The sequence below is a fragment of the Balaenoptera borealis genome (assembly GCF_965194805.1).
Source record: "Balaenoptera borealis genome assembly, chromosome: 12".
Classification (NCBI taxonomy): domain Eukaryota; kingdom Metazoa; phylum Chordata; class Mammalia; order Artiodactyla; family Balaenopteridae; genus Balaenoptera; species Balaenoptera borealis.
The window spans coordinates 60,499,484-60,521,109 of record NC_138869.1 but is presented as its reverse complement, the minus strand read 5'-3'; the positions used below and the strand labels follow the sequence as shown (position 1 = coordinate 60,521,109).

The window sequence follows — 21,626 nt, the reverse complement described above, 5'->3', positions numbered from 1 at the left end:
TAATATTTATAGTAGCTTATTCAAATAGCCGAAAATTGAAAATAACCCAGGTATCTTTCCAAAGGAGAAGGGGTAGACTGTGGTATACTCATGCAGTGGATACTAGTCAGCAGTAAAATGGAATAAACTAGTGTTATAGTGTTAATAACAGAGATGAATCTCAAAACTGTCTCTCTGGGTGGAATGTAAATATGAAAGAAATAGAGTACATACTTTTAAAAAATATTATATTTTAGAACAGGCAACATTTACATGGTGCTCTAGAATAGGCTCCACTAATCCAAACGACGGTGGCACTGTTGGGGTGCTAGTGGGACAGGTACTGATTGGAAAGGGACTTTAAAGGAACTTTCTGGAATGATTTTAATGTTCTGTATTTTGTTGATTTGTGTTGCACAGGTGTATGCTTTTGTTGAGTGCTGTATTTAAGATTTGTTTATTTCACTGTATATAAATGTCATCTAATAAGAAAAAGTAAATATAGAACTCTAATCGTGTGCATAATAAAGTATTTGTGGGTAAAAAAACATATATGATATATAATGTTGATGAGGCTTTGGAGAAGCAGATATTTACACTGCTGGCTTGGAATATAGATGAGCATGATGTCAGGAAAGGGGTTTGTGAGTATTTTAAATAATTAACAAAAATTCATAAATGTGGCTACTGCTTCACCTAGCAACTCTATTGGTAGGAATGTGTCTTAAGGAAATTATCAGAGATGTGACATAGCATTGTATATAATATAAAATATTGTCAAAAACTTAGATGTCAACAGAGTCTGATTGGTTTTAAAAATTATGGTACTAGAAATGATATACACAAATTTGTGACAATAATGATGCATGATTGATATGAGAGACTAGCATAATATATCATTTTCATCCAGGGTTGATGGTCTACAGTGGTCAAATCCTTCCCTCTGCCTGTCTCTCTTTTATTGGAGCACAGCCATGACCATTTACCTAGGTGTTGCCTGGGGCTGCTCTCATGCTGCTGTAGTAGATGTGAGTAGTTGCAACAGAGACAACATAGCTCACAAAGCCTAAAATATTCACCATATGCCTCTTTACTGAAAAAATTTCCTGATCCCTAGTTTAATTAAATTAAGTTTTTAAAAAATAGAGAAGAGCTTACCAAAATTAACTAATTCCATAATTAGTTAATTTTGAAACCAAGTCAGTTGAAACCAAGTCAGTCTGCATCCTTAGGGAGTTTAAGTATGGTAGGGGGGATAGTTACGAAATAAATGTTTAAACCAAAATTATGACTAATAGTATGGAGAGAGCTATGAAGAAATGTTAACAGAAGTTGTTTCTGAGTGTTGGGTATATTGGTGATTTAAAATATCAAATGTAACAAATATCCATACTTTTGGATATACTACTGTGAAAAATCTGAACTGTTTGTTTTTCTCTTATTTTGGCCTCAGCAGACCATATTGTTGAATGTATTAAGGAACTCTTTGTTAGTACCCCGTGATTTTCAGAGTGGACCTATTTGTCCAGTGCCTCAGTGATAAAGGCTTCATGTGATTTCTTCTGTGTTATCTTTTTCTTCCACATCTTCCCTGGTCAGATCTATTCAGATGATGAAATTCAACTCATCACATTCTTACAGTGGAACCTCTGCTCTGCCCTGCTGATTGAAGTGCATTTGGTCTTCATCTCTCACATAGGCCAGATCAGTGGTCCTCAACCCCTGCTGTACATCAGAATTATCTGGGAATCTTTTTTAAAATACCAGTGCACAGGTTTCTCTCTTCAAAGAAAGGTGTTAGTTTTTTTTTTTTTTTTTTAAAAGCTCCCAAGGTGATTTCAATGTGCAGCCAAGGTTGAGAAACAGGGATTAGCCAAAGGCACAGGCTTGCCCCTTAAAGCAGCGTATAGTGATGAGCCGTATGGGTTTTACTCCGTTCTCAGGTCATTTTGAATATATTAAAATTACCTACTTCACTGCCCGGGGTACTCTTTTTCGTATTAACGATGTATGTTTTGGTTGTTCTGTTGTTGTAGCTATTCTTAGTTTTTGTGTGTATGTTTTCTGTTTCCTGAATTTTTATTTCCCTTACTTCCATCATGGAGGTTGAGCCCCAAATTATGTAGGCCAGCGTTCAAATTCTTTTCCAGAGCACCAAAGATTCTTAGCAAACTCGTCGTAGGAAGTGATAAACCCAAGTATACTTTTGCAGTCTTCAACCCCTATCCCCTTTTATCCTGTAAATTACATGGCTACCCCCTTTCCCTCTTTCCTGTTAAGAAAATCGCTAACCTCATGGCACACAAACTTCACCCTCTGTAATGGTCTCTCTGTGTTTCATCAGCACAGTCTTTGGTTTGTCAAATTTCAAATCTAGATTCTAATCTGTGTGAGCAGAGATTTGATTTGTGGTTGTCTCAGATCCCTGAATTCACAGGATATCATGTGAGTAATTAGTTTACAACTTCAGTTAAGACAGTTACTGTGACTTGGAGATGCGGTCCTTAACCAACCTGTGCCTGTCCTCTGCCTTCCCCACTGTGGTGGTCCTGGCCCTGAGCACAGCAGGTGAGGAGCCCCCGGTGATGCCCTGCTGGAAGGCAGGCCTTGTGTGACGACACATTTACTCTCAAAAACTCCACAGGAGGAGCTTCAAGATGGCGGGAGAGTAAGACGTGGAGATCACCTTCCTTCCCATAGTTACATCAAAAATACATCTACATGTGGAACACCTCCTACAGAACACCTGCTGAACGCTGGCAGAAGACCTCAGACCTCCCAAAAGGCAAGAAACTCCCCACGTACCTGGGTAGGGCAAAAGAAAAAAGAAAAAACAGAGACAAAAGAATAGGGATGGGACCTGCACCAGTGAGAGGGAGCTGTGAAGGAGGAAAGGTTTCCGCACACTAGGAAGCCCCTTCACTGGCAGAGACGGGGTGGCGGGGCGGAAACTTCGGAGCCACAGAGGAGAGCTTAGCAACAGGGGTGCAGAGGGCAAAGCGGAGAGATTCCCGCACAGAGGATCGGTGCCGACCAGCACTCACCAGCCCGAGAGGCTTGTCTGCTCACCCGCTGGGACGGGTGGCGGCTGGGAGCTGAGGCTCCGGCTTCGGTCGGATCGCGGGGAGAGGACTGGGGTTGGCGGTGTGAACACAGCCTGAAGGGGTCTAGTGCGCCACAGCTAGCCCGGAGGCAGTCCGGGAAAAAGTCTGGAACTGCCGAAGAGGCAAGAAACTTCTTCTTGCCTCTTTGTTTCCTGGTGCACGAGGAGAGGAGATTAAGACCACTGCTTAAAGGAGCTCCAGACACCAGCATGAGCCGCGGCTATCAGCGCAGACCCCAGAGACGGGCATGAGACGCTAAGGCTGCTGCTGCAGCCACCAAGAAGCCTGTGTGCAAGCACAGGCCACTCTCCATACCTCCTCTCCCGGGAGCCTGTGCAGCCCGCCACTGCCAGGGTCCCGTGATCCAGGGACAACTTCCCCAGGAGAACACACGGCGCGCCTCAGGCTGGTGCAACGTCATGCTGACCTCTGCCGCCGCAGTCTCGCCCCACACTCCGTACCCCTCCCTCCCCACAGCCTGAGTGAGCCAGAGCCCCCGAAGCAGCTGCTCCTTTCACCCCGTCCTGTCTGAGCGAAGAACAGACGCCCTCAGGCAACCTACATGCAGAGGCGGGTCCAAATCCAAAGCTGAACCCCAGGAGCTGTGCAAACAAAGAAGAGAAAGGGAAATTTCTCCCAGCAGCCTCAGGAGCAGTGGATTAAATCTCCACAATCAACTTGACGTACCCTGCATCTGTGGAATACCTGAATAGACAACGAATCATCCCAAATTGAGGAGGTGGACTTCGAGAGCAACGATATATATATATTTTTTCCCCCTTTTTCTGTTTTTGTGAGTGTGTATGCGTATGCTTCTCTGTATGATTTTGTCTGTATAACTTTGCTTTTACCATTTGTCCTAGGGTTCTGTCTGTCCGTTTTTTTTTTTCTTTCTTTTTTTTAGTATACTTTTCAGTGCTTGTTATCATTGGTGGATTTGTTTTTTCAGTTTGGTTCTCTTCTTTCTTACTTTCTTTTTTATTAATTACTTAAAAAAATTTTTTTAATAATTATTTTGTTTTTTATTTTAATAACTTTTTAATTTTATTTTACCTTTTCCTCCCTCCCTCCCTCCCTCCCTTCCTCCCTTCCTTCCTTCTCCCTTTTATTCTAAGCCATGTGGATGACAGGCTCTTGGTGCTCCAGCCAGGCATCAGGGCTGTGCCTCTGAGGTGGGAGAGCCAAGTTCAGGACATTCGTCCACCAGAGACCTACCAGCTCCACGTAATATCAAGTGGCAAAAATCTCCCAGAGATCTCCATCCCAATGCCAAAACTCAGCTCCACTCAATGACCAGGAAGCTACAGTGCTGGACACTGTATGCCAAACAACTAGCAAGACAGGAACACATCCCCACTCATTAGCAGAGAGTCTGCCTAAAATCATAATAAAGTCACAGACACCCCAAAACACACCACCAGACGTGGACCTGCCCACCAGAAGGACAGGATCCAGCCTCATCCACCAGAACACAGACACTAGTCCCCTCCACCAGGAAGCCTACACAACCCACTGAACCAACTTTAGCCACTGGGGGCAGACACCAAAAACAACGGGAACTATGAACCTGCAGCCTGCAAAAAGGAGACCCCAAACACAGTAAGTTAAGCAAAATGAGAAGACAGAGAAATACAGCAGAGGAAGGAGCAAGGTAAAAACCCACCAGACCTAACAAATGAAGAGGAAATAGGCAGTCTACCTGAAAAAGAATTCAGAATAATGATAGTAAAGATGATCTAAAATCTTGGAAATAGAATGGAGGAAATACAAGAAACGTTTTAATAAGGACCTAGAAGAACTAAAGAGAAAACAGACAATCATGAACAACACAATAAATGAAATCAGAAATTCTCTAGAAGGAATCAATAGCAGAATAACTGCGGCAGAAGAACGGATAAGTGACCTGGAAGATAAAATAGTGGAAATAACTACTGCAGAGCAGAATAAAGAAAAAAGATTGAAAAGAACTGAGGACAGTCTCAGAGATCTCTGGGAGAATATTAAACACACCAACATTCGAATTATAGGGGTCCCAGAAGAAGAAGAGAAAAAGAAAGGGACTGAGAAAATATTTGAAAAGATTATAGTTGAAAACTTCCCTAATATGGGAAAGGAAATAGTGAATCAAGTCCTGGAAGCACAGAGAGTCCCATACAGGATAAATCCAAGGAGAAACACGCCAAGACACATATTAATCAAACTATCAAAAATTAAATACAAAGAAAAAATAATAAAAGCAGCAAGGGAAAAATAACATGCAAGGGAATCCCCATAAGGTTAACAGCTGATCTTTCAGCAGAAACTCTGCAAGCCAGAAGGGAGTGGCAGGACACATTTAGAGTGATGAAGTAGAAAAACCTATAACCAAGATTACTCTACCCAGCAAGGATCTCATTCAGATTTCATGGAGAAGTTAAAACCTTTACAGACAAGCAAAAGCTAAGAGAATTCAGCACCACCAAACCAGCTTTACAACAAATGCTAAAGGAGCTTCTCTAGGCAGCAAACACAAGAGAAGGTAAAGACCTACAATAACAAACCCAAAACAATTAAGAAAATGATAATAGGAACATATATATCGACAATTAGCTTAAATGTAAATGGATTACATGCTCCAACCAAAAGACACTGACTGGCTGAATGGATAGAAAAACAAGACCCGTATATATGCTGTCTACAAGAGACCCACTTCAGATCTAGGAACACGTACAGACTGAAAGTGAGGGGATGGAAAAAGATATTCCGTGCAAATGGAAATTAAAAGAAAGCTGGAGTAGCAATTCTCATATCAGACAAAGTATACTTTAAAACAAAGACTATTACAAGAGACAAAGAAGGACACTACATAATGATCAAGGGATCGATCCAAGAAGAAGATATAACAATTGTAAATATTTATGCACCCAACATAGGAGCACCTCAATACATAAGGCAAATTTTAATAGCCATAAAAGGGGAAATTGACAGTAACACAATCATAGTAGGGGACTTTAACACCCCACTTTCACCAATGGACACATCATCCAAAATGAAGTTAAATAAGGAAACACAAGCTTTAAATGATACATTAAACAAGATGGACTTGATATTTATAGGACACACCATCCAAAAACAACAGAATACACTATTCTCAAGTGCTCATGGAATATTCTTCAGGATAGATCATATCTTGGGTCACAAATTAAGCTTTGGTAAATTTTAAGAAAATTGAAATCGTATCAAGGATCTTTTCTGACCACAATGCTATGAGACTAGATAACAATTACAGGAAAAAATCTGTAAAAAAAAAACAAACACATGGAGGCTAAACAGTACACTACTTAATAACCAAGAGATCACTGAAGAAATCAAAGACGAAATCAAAAATACCTAAAAACAAATGACAGTGAAAACACGACGACCCAAAACCATGGGATGCAGCAAAAGCAGTTCTAAGAGGGAAGTTTATAGCAATACAGTCCTACCTTACGAAACAAGAAACATCTCAAATAAACAATCTAACCTTACACCTAAAGAAATTAGAGAAAGAAGAACAAAAAAACCCCAAAGTTAGCAGGGGGAAAGAAATCATAAAGATCAAATCAGAAATAAATGAAAAAGAAATGAAGGAAACAGTAGCAAAGATCAATGAAACTAAAAGCTGGTTCTTTGAGAAGATAAACAAAATTGATAAACCATTAGCCAGACTCATCAAGAAAAAAGGGGAGAAGACTCAAACCAATAGATTTAGAAATGAAAAAGGAGAAGTAACAACTGACACTGCAGAAATACAAAGGATCATGAGAGATTACTACAAGCAACTCTGTGCCAATAAAATGGACAACCTGGAAGAAATGGACAAATTCTTAGAAAAACACAACCTTCCAAGATTGAACCAGGAAGAAATAGAAAATATGAACAGATCAATCACAAGCACTGAAATTGAAACTGTGATTAAAAATCTTCCAACAAACAAGCCCAGGACCAGAGGCTTCCCAGGTGAATTCTATCAAACATTTAGAGAAGAGCTAACATGTATACTTCTCAGACTCTTCCAAAATATAGCAGAGGGAGGAACACTCCTAATTTCATTCTACAAGGCCACCATCACCTTAATACCAAAAGCAGACAAAGATGTCACAAAAAAAAGAAAACTACAGGCCAATATCACTGATGAACACAGATGCAAAAATCCTCAACAAAATACTAGCAAACAGAATCCAACAACACATTAAAACGATCATACACCACAATCAAGTGGGGTTTATCCCAGGAATGCAAGGATTCTTCAATATATGCAAATCAATCAATGTGATACACCATATTAACAAATGGAAGGAGAAAAAACCATATGATCATCTCAATAGATGCAGAGAAAGCTTTCAACAAAATTCAACACCCATTTATGATAAAAACCCTCCAGAAAGTAGGCATAGAGGGGACTTACCTCACCCTAATAAAGGTCATATATGACAAATCCACAGCCAACATCATCCTCAATGGTGAAAAACTGAAACCATTTCCACTAAGATCAGGAACAAGACAAGGTTGCCCACTCTCACCCCTATTATTTAACATAGTTTTGGAAGTGTTAGCCACAACAATCAGAGAAGAAAAAGAAATAAAAGGAATCCAAATTGGAAAGGAAGAAGTAAAGCTGTCACTGTTTGCAGATGATATGATAGTATACATAGAGAATCCAAAGATGCTACCAGAAAACTACTAGAGATAATCAATGAACTTGGTAAAGTAGCAGGATACAAAATTAATGTACAGAAATCTCTTGCATTCCTATACACTAATGATGAAAAGTCTGAAAGTGAAATTAAGAAAACACTCCCATTTACCATTGCAACAAAAAGAATAAAATACCTAGGTATAAACCTACCTAAGGAGACAAAAGACCTGTATGCAGAAAATTATAAGACACTGATGAAAGAAATTAAAGATGATACAAATAGATGGAGAGTTATACCATGTTCTTGGATTGGAAGAATCAACATTGTGAAAATCACTACCCAAAGCAATCTACAGATTCAATGCAATCCCTATCAAACTACCACGGGCATTTTTCACAGAACTAGAACAAAAAATTTCACAATTTGTATGGAAACACAAAAGACCCTGAATAGCCAAAGCAATCTTGAGAAAGAAAAACGGAGCTGGAGGAATCAGGCTCCCTGCCTTCAGAGTATACTACAAAGCTACAGTAATCCAGACAGTATGGTACTGACACAAAAACAGAAATATAGATCAGTGGAACAGGATAGAAAGCCCAGAGATAAACCCACGCCCATATGGTCACCTTATCTTTGATAAAGGAGGCAAGAATATACAATGGAGAAAAGACAGCCTCCTCAATAAGTGGTGCTGGGAAAACTGGACAGCTACATGTAAAAGAATGAACTAAAATGAAATAAATTCAAAATGGGTTAAAGACCTAAATGTAAGGCCAGACACTATCAAACTCTTAGAGGAAAACATAGGCAGAGCACTCTGACGTAAATCACAGCAAAATCCTTTTTGACCCAGCTCCTAGAGAAATGGAAATAAAAACAAAAACAAATGGGACCTAATGAAACTTAAAAGCTTTTGCACAGCAAAGGCAACCATAAACAAGATGAAAAGACAACCCTCAGAATGGGAGAAAATATTTGCAAATGAAGCAACTGACAAAGGATTAATCTCCAGAATTTACAAGCAGCTCATGCAGCTCAATATCAAAAAAACAAACAACCCATTCCAAAATGGGCAGAAGATCTAAATAGATATCTCTCCAAAGAATATATACAGATTGCCAACAAACACATGAAATGATGCTCAACATCATTAATCATTAGAGAAATGCAAATCAAAACTACAATGCGATATCACCTCACACCTGTTAGATGGGCATCATCAAAAAATCTACAAACAAAAGAAAAAAAAATCTACAAACAATAAATGCTGGAGAAGGTGTGGAAATAAGGGAACCCTCTTGTACTGTTGGTGGGAATTTAAATTGATACAACCACTATGGAGAACAGTATGGAGGTTCCTTAAAAAACTAAAAATAGAACTACCATACGACCCAGCAATCCCACTACTGTGCATATACCCTGAGAAAACCGTAATTCAAAAAGAGTCATGTACCACAATGTTCATTGCAGCTCTATATACAATAGCCAGGACATGGAAGCAACCTAAGTGTCCTGTCGGCAGATGAATAGATAAAGAAGATGTGGCACATATATATAATGGAATATTTTTTTTTTTTTTTTTTTTTTTTTTTTTTTTTTTTTTTTAAAGGAATTCCTTTATTTTTATTATTTATTTATTTTTAGCTGTGTTGGGTCTTCGTTTCTATGCAAGGGCTTTCTCTAGTTGCAGCAAGCGGGGGCCGCTCTTCATCGCGTTGCGCGGGCCTCTATCGCGGCCTCTGTTGTTGCGGAGCACAGGCTCCAGACGCGCAGAGCTCAGTAGTTGTGGCTCACGGATCTAGCCGCTTCGCGGCATGTGGGATCTTCCCAGAGCAGGGCTCGAACCCACGTGCCCTGCATTGGCAAGCTGACGCTCAACCACTGCGCCACCAGGGGAGCCCCAATGGAATATTACTTAGCCATAAAAAGAAATGAAATTGAGTTATTTGTAGTGAGGTGGATGGACCTAGAGTCTGTCATACAGAGTGAAATAAGTCAGAGAGAGAAAAACAAATACCGTATGCTAACACATATATATGGCATCTAAAAAGAAAAAGGTCATGAAGAACCCACAGGCAAGACGGGAATAAAGACGCAAACCTACTAGAGAATGGACTTGAGGACATGGGGAGGGGGAAGGGTAAGCTGGGACAAAGTGAGAGAGTGGTAGTGTATATATGGACATATATACACTACCAAATGTAAAATAGATAGCTAGTGGGAAGCAGTCACATAGCACAGGGAGATCAGCTTGGTGCTTTGTGACCAGGTAGAAGGGTTGGATAGAGAGGGTGGGAGGGAGACGAAAGAGGGAGGAGATATGGGGATATATGTATAACTGATTCACTTTGGTATAAAGCAGAAACTAACACACCATTGTAAAGCAATTATACTCCAGTAAAAATTTTAAAAAAAAAAACTGTCTACAAATTGAGTTAAAAATTTTTTCTAGTTAGCGAGTATAAGTATAAGGTATATATACAAGCATGAGAGTTGGTCCTTTAAAAATCTTATTTGTATTAAAAAACACATATATGACTTATCAAGTTATTACGTTATTATTGTAATCCTGTATTTCGTCCAGGGAAATTCTCAGTTCATTCTGTTAACTCTGGTCATATATGTATATTAGACTCGTATATGCCCAGTTTCTGAGTTTCACTAAAAAGAGGCTGAGTCCAGTATACCATTGTTGAGTTGTATAGGTTAGTGTCCTTGGTAGGTAATATTCTTTTCACATTGATACAATGACTCATTTTTTGCTATGTCAGTGTTTTGAGTGGGTCTATTTGAATATAAACACTTCTGCCTCACAATGCAGAGTCAGTTTAGATGGGCAGCGGGGAAACCTCTTCATGTTTTTGACCTTGAAGGAACGTTGGTTTTCCTGTGAGTAGTGGGTTATAGTGGGTAATTTATAGGGTTAATTATTGTTGAGATTGGATTCTTCACCTTTTTCCCTACACATTTTAACGTGCCATTTAATGAATGTAAAGTTATGCAAAGCATTCATATTAAATAGACTTGTTAAGTATGTCTTTCCTATCTGCTACATGGTTCCTACTGAGAGTGTTAATATTCAAATATTCATTTATGATGGGGTTTATTCGGGAATATGTCTAATAAAAATATACCATATTCTTCATCTTTAAATTATCACTGTTAAAGAATACATTCCATAATGATATTTTTCAGTAGTGGATGGAATATCGCAGTTTTCTTCTATTTCCCTTTCGTTTTAAAGGAAAAGTTCCAAGGTCATGGCATCTGTAAACTGGTTAGGAACTGACGTATACTATGGAGTAAAAATTGAAGCTGAGTTGCCTTCTAGGGGTTCAGTTTTAACACAACACATTTTGAAATAAGTAATGAGATCTTTGGGGGAGGGGTCCGTCTGCTGAATGGGGAGTCTGTTCATTTTCTGTGTCGTGTGACTAGTCAGAGCAAGCTGACTTCGCTAGTGAAAAGGAGAATGTCCCGGTTTTGTAACCTACAGGCAGTTTAATCAAACATCCTTTTTGGGATTTTTTGGTTTGCTTTTAAAGTCAGAGCATGTGTGCCAGACTAATCCAACCATCAACGTATTTTCAAGAATTATTTGGTGATTGATCCACGAATTCTTTTCTGATGCTCCTTTGCCTCCTCAGTGTCACCTCTTAAGCACTTTTAGGTCAGCTGCCTTCCCTCTTCTGCCCAGACCCAGTGCAGACCCCAGTGAAGTGGTTTAATTGTGAATCTTCATTCTCTCAGGATGTGATAATGAGATTTGAGTGGCATCTTTGTGGACTGGGTCTCCAGCCTAAAGGGTGCCTAGCTTTACATTGCTTGAGGTCCAGTTCTCTTTGGACTCTGTCTCTGGCACAAAGTGCTCTACGGTGTAATTGTAGAGTTAGGCTCTTTACTGTTTAGAAAGCGGGAGCAATTTTTTTTTTCCATTATTGAAAATGTTAACTGAACTTGGACTTGAGTAAATGGTAAATATGGAATTTATTTTGTGTGTAGATATTTAAATGTTTTGTATATTTCAGCACATTTGTATATCAAATATAAGAATTCACATGGTTATTGATATATTTCTAACATGTTAGTGTGTACTGTGTGTGTGTGTGCATGTATGTTTTAATAATGCTCTTTGATTCCCTTTGAAGGGTGCTATAAAACTTTACTCCTTTAAATATATATTTTTCACCTCTGTAGTTATATTGAGATTTTCCATTCTTTTTCTCATGGTTATGGAAAAACCTTGATTACTAACTGTCAGAACCTATTTTTTATCATTAATTTGTAATTATTTTTAAAGTTCAGGTTTTATCTGTTAATTATTTTAATACCTGAAAACTCATTGGATTTTGATATATATTAAAATATTAAATTGGCTGTGCTGTAGATTTGTGCCATCCAGTTTAGTAGTCACTAGTCACAGGAGCTACTTCATTTTTCTTAGTGACACTACCCACACTTCACATGCTCACTAGCCACATGTGGACTGTGGCTGCCATATTGTATAATCCAGACACTAATCATCATCACCACCACTGCAGAAAGTTTTATGGGACAACAGCGGTATAGATATATGAATCATCTTCTTCAGTGTATTTTTTAAAACATCTTAATACTGGTAGTTACCTGTGTAAAATGAACTGAAATGTATAAACATTATATGCCTTTATATTTTCTTCTCTTTAATCAAAAGAATATTTTGGGAATAACTGTAATTGAAACGGATCACACATGAAATACTTTTACCTTTCTATTTATCTTAAAGATCAGCCTTTATTACAAGCTAAGTGATATCAAATGCTGTAATAAAAATTATATATTTTTGAAATACGTAAATATATCTACTTTATCTCCATCTTGTGGTAGAAATATATGGAAATCCTGTTCTTAAGAATATAGTTAAACTGTATACATCTTTACATTGACTTACCCTGCTCTTTCTCATTACTGTAAATGAATTAAGTGTTTATTAACAAAGTTTTAGGTCTTATTCAAGGAGCCAGTTAAAAATAATTTTAGATTTTATAATTACTATTAAGGGGGAAATCCAGAACTACAGCTGCCATTCGAATATGTTGGAATATTAAAACAAAGAATACAAACATTTTAGTCATGGTTGAGAGAAAAACAAATATGAGAGCTTTAGCTGCTTATGTGCAGATGTAGTTTTTGTTGTTAAAGAGGATTATGGTAAATATGTTTCTGTGATAAATCTATGAAGTTTCATGAAATTGTTTCTTACTGCCACATAGTTTTTTTAAAAATACCTTTGATTTTTAAAGTTTCTAGTTTTTGAATGTACTCAGCGGTTTTGTGGATAATTATCATTGTAAAATTATTTTTGGAAGTAAATTTTAAAATGAGCATTAAAACAATTTGTAAACTATAGCATTCCATATAAATACATAAAATTATCTTTTTAAATCCTAATATGAAATATCAAAGGTTTAAGAACATACTTTTAAATCAGATTTATTTGAATCAGATTTATTTAAAAATTTTTAAATTAAATAATTTAAAAATATTTCTTAAAAAAATTTTTAACAGATTATATTTAACCTAATATTCTTAATTTTTATATTCTTTTAGCTTAAGTGTTTTTTTTTTAGTTAACTAATATAATTTACAAAGCAACATTAATTTAGTGTTAAGTTTTTATATGGGAAAGTATGAATGCTCTAGGAATTCTGAAAGAAAATTTTAGTCAAATTCCAAAAATTTCGGAAGAATTTTATGCAACAAATAGACTTTTAAGCTAGGTTAGATTTAGATAGCTTTTTTTTTTTCTTTCTTTCTAAACTCCATTTGTTTATCTTATTAACTATTAGGGAAGAAATAGCCTATAAACGGGTAACATCTAAATAACCTATTTAGAAGGTATCCGGAATAGGTGTTAAAACATGAAAGCTGAATACAATGCAGCATTTTTTGAGACAGTGACCAGAGATTAGCCTAATTATAAGACTAGCTTAGGACCCTGTTTTGGTGCTCCTTGAAAGCCTAGCAAAAAAGTCTAGACCTAATATAATAGAAAACAGGGATTTCCATGTAGCAAAGCTTTTTATTTAGGGAAATTCTGTGATCTTAGAAACTTAGCATTAGATGGAGCTTTTGAGGTTAACTAGTCCCAGTTCAGGAATCTTTCCAACAGTATATGAGACTTTCCGTTTTCAATAGCTCTGCCCCAGTTCAGACTTTTATTATTTACCTCCTCCTGCATCTGATTGTTAGTTTTTTAGAAAACATTATTCTTTTAATAAAAATTATAAATTCTCAATTTATATAATGTAAGGAATATAGAAAGTATGAAACCTCTTCCACAAAATAACCCTAAATGTCAACATTCACAAATACAGGTATCTCTCTGTGAACATATATGGAAGGAATTACAGAAAATACATGATTTTTAGAAGTTGAATTTAGCAAAAGAAAACTAAACTGAAAGATTTGCTGAAGTTCAGGTAAAATTTTCTGGATTAAAAAATGTATTACTTCCAAATTTGCGTCAGATATTAAGAAAAGATTATATAAAAACCATTAATAAACTTGTCATTGTGTTTTTTAAATTTCATATTCTAATTATGAACAGTATTGAAAATATTATTATACTCCCTCCACATCCTGACTTTTAGGGTCCCGGTTTTTGTAAGTTGTATTTTTACATGGTCTCAATTTATAATACTTCTTTTCTATAACTATGAATTCAGTGCTCACCACATCTTCTCCTCGTTGTATTTCTTTGTTTTGATCCATTGCTTGATGGGCTGGATTTCATTGTCACATAGTTTATTTAAGAAGAATCTTTCGGTTCTAGAATCCTTACTATCATGTTTGGAAATGACTACTTGTTGCCTTATACGTGTGTGACATGTAGGGTGGGTGTAAAATTGTTGGGTCATGTTTTTCCCCTCAGAACTTTGTACATGCTGCATTCATGTTTTATGACATTGGATGTTGCTCTGAGAAGTCAGAGGCCAGCCTGACTTTGGTCCCCGCCCCACCTTGCAACCATCTTGCCATAGATGATTTGATTTTTTGTGTTTGGATAGTAGAAAAATTCTTTCTTTATCCCTGAGTTTGGCATCTTGGGTGTTTATTGCTCTGTATCAGTTCTTTCTGGAATATACTGTGTCCTTTTGCTTGTTAGATTCAATTCTTCATGTCAGAGAACTTTTCTTAAATTGTCATTTAAAATATCTTTTTTTCTTTTCCTTTTTTGAATTCTCTACCTCTAAGATGCCAGTCATCCTTGGAACTTTGACATGGGATTAACACTTGATGTTATTTGCTGTATCACAGATTACGCCAAACTCAGTGGCCCCAAACAGCACACATTTATCATCTCTCAGTTTCTATGGGTCAGGACTCAAACAGGGCGTGGGTGCCAGGAGGCTGGGATCTTTCTAGGCCACCTTAGAAGCTGCCTACAGTAATTGCCTACCACGCCTTGGTTTTCTCTACCTTTGCATGACCTTTTTAAATTTTCCTCTGTATTTATGATGATTATCCTAAGTCATTCTTGTAAAATCTCTCACTTGAATTTTAGCTGTGTCTACTCTATTCCCTATTATTTATTACCACTATTATGGGTTTGTTTTGGTCTTCAGTTTATATTTTTATCTCTTTCATCTCATTCTATTTTATCAGCCATTCCTTGAAGTCTAGCTTTCTTGAATTTATGTTTTACGAAGTTCTTACGTAGTGTGACATCTGAGATGAATCTTCTTTTCCTTAGGGTGTGTTTGCAGAGTTGCCCTGCTGTTTCTCTGAGAAGTTGTGGGTTAATTCTCTGTAACACTCCTGCCACCTTTTTCTGATGTTTCTCGTCCCTCGTGGGAGCCTGGAGGGAGGGGAGAAGGGGCTCGCAGGCCAGTGCAGTGTTTCTGTTAAATAACCCTTGGGGCTGTGTCCTCTTTCCTGTGGGGTTGCCTCTGGGTGCCCATCTCTGTTAAGTGGGGAGCCTGGGGAATGGCAGCCCTGGGGGTTCTTCTTCCCCTGCTGGGTCCTCTGAGGGGCTGAAGGCTTTTATTCTAGAGGTTTTGTTTTGTTTTTTTCCTTTTCTCTAGGATTCCCGTTTATACCCTTAGTCTGCTTCTCTCAAGGATGAGAGGTGCTAGTAGTGTGAATTCTCAGGACTTTCTTAGCTCATTTTCTCTGCCCAGTGTGTTCTGGGGGTAGAGTTGGGGTGGAAGCTGGGCTGAGCCTTGCCAGAGTCTTTTCTTTCTTTCTCAACTATTCCTTTTTAAATTATGGTATAAGACCATAGCTATACCTTTTTTCTTTATTGTGGAAGCTAGCCAATGTTTCCTTTTTTTAAACTACTTTTGTTTACTTTTTTTGAGGAAGGGTTTATGAGCTTGAAATATCCTGCAATTTGTAGCCAGAACTATCCTCAGTATCTATTGCCTGAATTGTTTTCTTAGCGTATAGACTAGATTTCTCTATCTAGAAAATTTCCTTTCCTTCCCCAACTTTACCCTAAGTGTTGCTGCTGGGTAGAGCTTGCTGAAGTGTACGGTTTGGTCCATGTCATTCTCCACTGCCTGTAGGGTCCAGTCTAAACTCTTACATTTAAGGTCTTCCCGGATGTTACTTAAGCCTGCTCTACTAGTCACAGTCTTGCTTTTTTTCTTGAGCTTCGGCTCTGGCTAAATTTAAGTATTTCCAGTTTCCCATACATACCCTGGGTCGGTTTCCAAGATGTGGCCAGTTCATAACATGGCATGTGTACCCCCGCGGTTTTTAGACCTCCCAGTCTTCTGATCCCTTTCTCTAGGAACATGCTCATTTGTCCAGATCCATCTCAATGTGTGGTCCCCAGAGAAGAGCACAGAGAGGCTGTGAGCTGCCACTGCGATTGTGACACTGATATTAATACGAGTGGTCCAGGTGTCCTGTCGTTTTTCATATCATGGGATCACATTGACTTTATCTGTCATTCTCTTCTAAAATTTGAATGTTTTAAAATGTAAATGCAGGAATTTGTATTTATTCCTGAGAAATTTCACCTTTTTTTTTTACAAGATTTCCTTAACTGTAGATGTTTTGTTTTTTGAAAATTATTTATTTATTTATTTATGGCTGTGTTGGGTCTTCGTTTCTGTGCGAGGGCTTTCTCTAGTTGTGGCAAGTGGGGGCCTCTCACTATCGCAGCCTCTCTTGTTGCGGAGCACAGGCTCCAGACGCGCAGGCTCAGTAATTGTGGCTCACGGGCCTAGTTGCTCCGCGGCATGTGGGATCTTCCCAGACCAGGGCTCGAACCCGTGTCCCCTGAATTGGCAGGCAGATTCTCAACCACTGCACCACCAGGGAAGCCCAGAAATTTCACCTTTAATCAGAGGAGACATTAGCAGGAATTGGTGATTGAAGAGGCCCCTGAAGAGAAGCCTGATGACACCTATGAAAGTTTGGTTTCAAATGATTTGCCAGAAGCAGTGAACTTGGACGCCTTAGGTCTGAGGTAGATGGTTGTGACATATCCAGCAAGATACCCAGCTTTTAGCAGAAATTTGCTTTAGTCTTAGGTTTCTAATGTAAGGCATTACAACAAGGCTTTAAAACAAAACATACACCTTTTCAAAGTATTCTTTTTCTTAACTCAAAACCCTGTTTTGAGTCCTGTAAAATCTGTGTTCATTTTTTCCCTAAGACCTTTTATATTTTGTACATATGATTAAATTGGAACTGTGTGGATTTCAACTAAGGGAAGAGGATAATTTGTTTTTAAGATCTCATTTTGATTGGGTAAAATAATTCTACGTATTCATAAGCTGAAATAAAATATTGTTGTCCACATCTTAAAAAAAATTGGGTAAAATAAATGTAAAGTTAGTGATTTTTTTTTTTTTTAAAAGGTCTTTAACCTTTTTAAAGGTTAAAGTTCTGAGTTCTTTTTCTACTGTTGTAGAGGATAAGAATTAGCGTGGCCAGTGGCTTTCAAAATATTTTTTCACCCGGCTGATGGTAAGAAATACATTTTAAAGTACAACCCAGTGTATACATACGTATGCACTTTTGTGTTTATGTATGTGTTTATATAGACGAAATGCACGGTATACATTATTTCCTCTTCTCTTTCATTTTTAAAAACAAATGTTGTTTGCAGTCTGCTAAATTTTCATGATCCACTAAAGGGATACAGACTTCAGTTTGCGTTAGGCAATAGATAAGCCTAAAAAATTTTCATGTAAGTAGAACCTGGTTTTCCCTTTGTCTTACGTGACAGTTTGGAAGTGTTTTGTTTTTATTTCAAATTGGTCCTTAAGAGTATTTTTCATGTTTCTATATTACCTGCTGTTTTGAGAAACTGATTCTTAAAAAACCATGGATAAATTATTTAGTAAAAATGAACCTAATTTGTAATATGTGCAGTTCCTCTCAAGTGTGTTTGTTTTTTTACATTTGGGTTCATTTCTTTTTGAAGGAGGAAGAGTTCCTTCCCCATAAACGGAGCCAGTAGTTCGGAGACAGAAATGAAACTGCAGTGGAGTGAAAAGCAATGATAGATTCATTTTGAGATCTGAATAGAATCCAGGACCAAGTGGGTTAGGAACAGACTGTTAGAAATCTGAATTCCTATCTCCCCCAGCTGTCCCAAGACTCAACAGGCCAGGAGTTATGCATATATTCAGTTAACTAGAATGTGACAGATATGCCCCACGAAAAATGTAATGGGGAAACTCCTTAAATGGTTGGTCGATTACCATTGTAACCGTGTAATATTTTACACTAAAACCAGAAGACCCAGGAAATAACTCTTTCTATTTGACATTAAAAAATATGATGATTCTCTGGTTTTAAAGTTTGTACATTTTGCGAAAGCTCTTTTTAGCTTAATGTCAGCAAAGCAGCTGCTGTTTGAATTTACTTTGCAAAACACTGAATTATTCATTTCCATAAACAAAACTTCCTTAGTAATTATTTAGCATTAATTTATTTCTCTTTATTTCAATCAACCCTGCTTCCTTAGTAATTATTTAGCATTAATTTATTTCTCTTTATTTCAATCAACCCTGTTGACATTCTATTTTAAAATTAAAAATATTCTTTGTGGAATTTAACGAATACAACTCTGTGACAGCCACTTTCTCTACTTTCTTCTGTTCCTATGACAGAAAATTACCAAATCCTTTTTTATTTTTATACTTCGAATATTTTATATTTTACTTTAATTTTTACTGTTTATTTTTATTATTTTAATGAAAGTTACTAATAAGATATAGACCAAAAGTAAAAGTCTTATTTAGCAGTATCTTATGTAAAGTAGCTTCTTAAGACCAAGCCCCATGTATTTGACCTGTTAGATTTTGCCATAATGCATGAATATAATGAACAGCTATTATATTGGATTCTGACAATGTAAAATTATTAGAAATATTTAAAATAATTATTCATTTCATCATTTGTACTCACAGACTGTTTAATAGACTATTTAGTAGGAGAAGAAAGGTAAAGATTGTAGTTCTGCATTTCTTGGGACTCTTCCATCCATCTTTGCAAACGTGGAGACAGCCCTTTAAATTTCCTGCTTCCTCTCTGTAGTCGTGGTGAGGGCTCCCTCAGCCCTTCAGACTCTTATTATAGTCAGTGCACTTGCCCTCCTGGGCGATCACCACTGCCATGTGATGTTTGTTGTATTTTTCCATAATTGCTATTTAGTTTTACATGTCATTGCTCTGCTGCTCCATTGGAAACTTCTGGAGGACAGCAAACAAACTACTTGTTAGCTTACTAAATGTCTGGTAATATAATAGAGGACGAAAAGAATCCCCATATTTATTTTATAAAGTAGTGTCCGTCCAAATGAAGCACCCTTCTTAGCTCAGGTGCTTCTTGGAGCTCACAGTCAGAGAGGTTCAGCAACCCACACGGAATCCCTCCAGCCCAGGCTTGGAGGGGATGTAGACTTTCAGTGAAGGGCCCATTTCGATGCCCTGTTGTTGGTTCCCAAAAGGAATGTTCTCCATCCATCATGGCCTTGCGGGACCGTAGAAAGGCTGAGGTCTGTAGAATAGGAGGTGGGGGAGTTAGTTAATTCCTCTGTTTCTAGGGCTGCGATGCTATTTAGCATTAGTAGGAGACTTCTGCTTTAGTGGTTGTTGAATGAGTGATGGTAGGATTTGAGGGGATTACCACGTGTGCGTATTTACTCTGGAGTTGAAGTGTTCGTAAGAGTCTTTCAAGCTGGTGACACAGACCATCAGCCTTCACCAGGAGCCACTATGCAGACATACGTGTTTTGTATTTTGTGTTTCCTGTGCATGGTGTCTTAGAAAACAAAGTTAACTGAGCTACTTAAAATTGTGAGATTTTACATAAAACAAAAATTCTAGCTTTAAAAAAACATGAATCCTCAGATCTGGGATGCTGTTGCCATTCCTGCAAGGCAGACAGTATCTGGAATAAAGCAACAGCTGCCCCTTTAAACGTGGGGCATGTACGCTGGTTTAGTAGTCTTTGTGCTTGCACTGTGATTTTATATACATATGAAATATATTATAAATATACTGTTTGATATTATACATATATAATACATTATATGTATATAATGTTTATATTAGAAAAATATTTCTCTGAAAATACGCTTCAGTTGTAAGAAAATCCAACTGAGATGTCTGTGTGGTTCAAGAAAAATAGGACAGAGTCTTTCATGAAAGTCAAGAATATTCTTTTGTGTCTGACATGCAGATGGTCCACCTTCCATGCAGCACAGGCAGCCGCAGCCTCAAATTCTACAGGTCTTTGGAGAGTGTCATATCTTAACAGATTTTGGTTTTCATGCCCCTAGTTAGGGTCTATAAGTAACTTGTTTGGCTGTTTCTCATGGGATATGAATTTTGGAAATATAAATTTCCAGGTTAATTTACATAGTTCTTTGGTTCCTCAAATTCTTTCCTATGACATGGTATCTAAGACACGAGAAAAGGTACACCTAAGGTAAGTAATACCTATGAATTATTTAGTACGTAGTAATAACCTGTTTTATGAGGTTTAAATATAATAGATAATAAATATATACTTCATATATTTTATATAAAATCTTTCTAATAAAATATTTTACATATTATATATAACATAATGTATATAATGAGCAGTGTTTGACATGCCTTAAGTACTCTAAATCATATTATTTTCAGTTCTAATAAATAGTACATTTAGCTGTGATTTTGCTTTCTTAAATGTATTGTCTAAAATTTGCAATTTTTCTGTCGTTTTCATCTGAATTGTTGAGTTTGCTAACAAACAAAACAATACTTTCTGTTCAGTTGACCCAACAAATGGGCTTTCCTCTTCTCCCGTCTTGGATTTGAAGAGTGTTCAAGAGTGAAAGGGGAGGAGGATCTATCTTGTGTTCTCTTTAGTTGTGTAAGTTACAGATGTGTCAGCCTTTTGTCATTTTAGGATTCACTCATTTTTACCCTGCTCAGTACATCCTGCTTTTTCTAGAAAAGTCATAAAAGTGATCTGGTTGTTTTTAGGTGTGTGCATGCTTTTTGGAGGTCGCTGTCATGGAAAGAGGATGACCTGAAAAGAACTGTTTCTTTTCTTTGCCCACCTTGTAAATATCTGTGCCCGAAACAAGACTCCCCTCCGAGAGCAATCAGTCCGTAATAAAAGCACATTCCTAACTATTTGAGATGATAAATAGTGAAGTTTGTTTTAAAGAAGTCAAGTTTACTTTATGTCAATTTTCTATTTGCCCTGTATAAGATATATTTAATTACTTTATTCCATCTCTGTGTTCAGATTAATCAGATTCTGACTACATATTGGTGCTCAAATTAGAATAATTCTTTAATCAACTGTGTCATCCATGCCGTGGTAGACTAGAATAGAAAAGCTACTCTTGGCATATTGAAGACGTGCACATTTTATTTCTATTGTA

The 21,626-nt window shown here is 37.3% G+C and overlaps 1 protein-coding gene and 1 long non-coding RNA gene across 8 annotated transcripts in view; both read left to right on the top strand.

Annotated features, from left to right (window-relative positions):
- CMC1 (C-X9-C motif containing 1) overlaps nt 1-21,626 on the top strand; it is a 73,463-nt gene that overhangs the window by 33,199 nt on the left and 18,638 nt on the right. The gene's annotated exons all lie outside the window — the stretch shown is intronic.
- On the top strand, nt 9,650-18,530 carry LOC309608553. The gene is made up of 2 exons (XR_014232962.1): nt 9,650-14,202; nt 18,165-18,530. It is a non-coding gene; the product is annotated as an uncharacterized lncRNA (long non-coding RNA).